At 46.6% G+C, this 2,808-nt stretch overlaps 1 pseudogene; it reads right to left on the reverse strand.

Annotated features, from left to right (window-relative positions):
- Positions 1-1,018: 1,018 nt before the first annotated feature.
- LOC116833349 (epidermal differentiation-specific protein-like) lies at positions 1,019-1,979 on the reverse strand (annotated as a pseudogene).
- Between the last annotated feature and the right edge of the window lie 829 nt (positions 1,980-2,808).

The raw sequence follows: 2,808 nt of genomic DNA on the forward strand, positions 1-2,808 counted from the left end.
CCCTGCTTGACCACAGACACCCTTGAGCAAGTCACTTAGCCTTTCTGTGCCTCAGTTCCCCGTGTGTAAATCTAGGCTGCTAGCACTGCCATAGCTCATAGCGGTATTGTGAGGATAAATGCATTCACGCTTGTGAGATGCTCAAATACTATTGTCATGGGTGCCAGATAAGTACCTGAGACAGATAAAAGTGAAGTCCCAGATTCCCTGTGGAGGGTATTGAGAAGCTGGTGCCACAGCTCTCTATAGGGGGGCATGGAGCCCGGTGTCAGCTAATGTTCCAAAATGTCAAGAAAATATTTAATAAAACCTCTGACATAAGCACAGGACTGGGAGTCAGGAGAGCCTGAATTACAATCTCAGCTCCACCACTGGCTCACTGTGGAGCCTGGGGCAAGTCACATCACTTGCTGGAAGAGGGGTTAAAACACACCGCCCATATGAACGGGGTTCTGTGATAATTAATTAGATCTTATCTGCAGGGTGCTTTGAATATATAAAGCATTCTGTATGAAAGACAAAAATACTGTTTAAAAAATGCAGTTTCCCCAATATTGGGCCCAACCCTGAGATCCTTATACAAAATTCTCATTGGTGTCAAGGGTAGAGTAAAATCTGAGTAAGAAGCTCAAGTTTTCACCAACAGAGGAAAAGCAGGTAATGTAGTGATAGTCTAGTTACATCTTGGACTCTGAAACACTCTCCCGAGGGATCCCAGACATCCCCCACTGGACAATGCAGTGTGGTGATTATAAGTTTCCTTTGCTAATGCTGCCTGTGTTGCAGGGCAGGGTGGAGACAGTAAGCTATTGAGGAGATCTGTGTCAGGCCAGTTTACACATGGCTGAGAGAATACATGACAAACTAATTCCCTTGGCCCTCTCTTGGAAGCAGACATGAATTAGGCTGTGTGAAAGGAGCAGGAAACACAATGGGCTCAGCAGGGGGAAGGATGCTTCCTCACTGGAACCTAGAGCTTATATGTGGTGTGGATGCTACGCCGTGATGTGCTCCGGTACTACCCATACTCAGTCTTTCTCTTTCTACCCTGGGTAATGGTCAGCTCCACCGGCACTGAAATGGTGACCTCCTTCCTCACAACATTGATTGTCAGCTCTGTGTGGGGTGGGGTCTTGGCTGGCAGAGATACCTCAACTTTGTCCTTAGTGGTGGTTGACACACTCTTCCCTTTCTCATAGATGGTGGTGCTGGATATTTCTGTCTCCACACAGATGGAGGAGTGTGAGATCCCCACTTCCACCTCCACATTCTGAGAGTAGAGGAGCTACTGAAGTTGAAGCTCTGGGTGGTGGAAGCCTCATACTCCCTGCTGGTTGTGATGGTGAAGGTTTGTTCATGATCTGTTGCACTGGTTCTTACTATCTCATCAATCACAATTTCCTCCTCCTTCTCTGCCTTCTACTGTTCCCATAGGACCTTGGAGGTAACAACAGGGCAAGCAGGTAGCAAGGGACACTGGTCATAGAATCAGGGACACATGGGAACACTGGTCATGGAATCCAATCATCCCATAGTAGTGAAGCCTCTCTCCTGCCTGGGCCATGTAATACCAGCCTCTTCGATTGGGGTGCTCGTAGAGGAGCCAGGCACCTCTCTGGACAATGTGAGAAAATGCCTTGTCACCAAAATATCCTGTAGACAAGTCAGTCTCCTTTGTTAGCACCTCATGGAAGGTAATAGAAGGTAATCAGAGGCTCCTTCAGTTGCAGAGAGGAGATGTGGTTATTCATGTCTACATGCCCGTATTCACTTTCCTTAAAAGCGAGGACTGGTCCTCCATAATCAGGATCTCTGAAGGCCAGCCTCAGCCGCCCAATGACCTTCAGTGAGGAAATGGTGTCACCGAAATCCATCTGTCACAGATCAGGCATACTGCAGGTGAACTCTTTGGCCAGTCCCCTGAAGTTCACATCCTGGTAGGTGATGATCTTATTCATTCTGCACTTTGCTGGGAACATCCCTCTTCTTAGTGGTTCTGACTGAATCGCTCAACAGGAAGGAAGGAGTATATCTCAAAGAGCAGAGTCAGGTGCAGCTCTTGCTCTAACAACATGCACTCTGATGGAAGAAAAGTTAAAAACCATGAGTTGCAACAATATTGCTGTATGGGGAGCCCATGAATCTAGTGGGGGCTGCATATCTGGATGGAGGTGCATTGGCAGCCTGTGCAGGAACCTGGGGGGCTGAAATTGCAGGGGGTAACAATGCTGGCTTTGGTGGGACCCAACTGAGAGTGTCAATTCAGGACAAATTGCTTAGAGCAGGGCAGTTAAAGCCCAAGGCTGGGGTTCCTTTGCACACCAAGGCAAACCAAACCAGCCAAACAAAGAAGACTTCAGTTTTACCCCACTGGATAACCACAAGTCACACAAGCAATTCCCTGAAAAACTCCAGTTTCCCAGTGTCACCACCAGTGCCACTCTTTATGGGGATGAATGGTTATGAAAACCAATACCCCAGTAAAATAAAAAAAGGTTCTCTCGATCCCAAAGGACCCAGACCCAAGTCAATATACAAGTTAGATCTTACCCACAGGTCATGCTGTTGCCAATTCTTTAGAATCTAAAATCTAAAGGTTTATTCATAGAAGGAAAAAGATATAGATAAGAGCTAGAATTGGTTAAATGGAATCAGTTACATAGAGTAATGGCAAAGTTCTTGGTTCAGGCTTGTAGCAGAGATGGAATAAACTGCAGGTTCAAATCAAGTCTCTGGAGTGTATCCATAGTTGGGATGGGTCATTCAATCCCTTGTTCAGAGCTTCAGTTTGTAGCAAGGTTCTACCAG

This window comes from Chelonoidis abingdonii, unplaced genomic scaffold (genome assembly GCF_003597395.2).
Source record: "Chelonoidis abingdonii isolate Lonesome George unplaced genomic scaffold, CheloAbing_2.0 scaffold0704, whole genome shotgun sequence".
In the NCBI taxonomy this organism is placed as follows: Eukaryota; Metazoa; Chordata; order Testudines; family Testudinidae; genus Chelonoidis; species Chelonoidis abingdonii.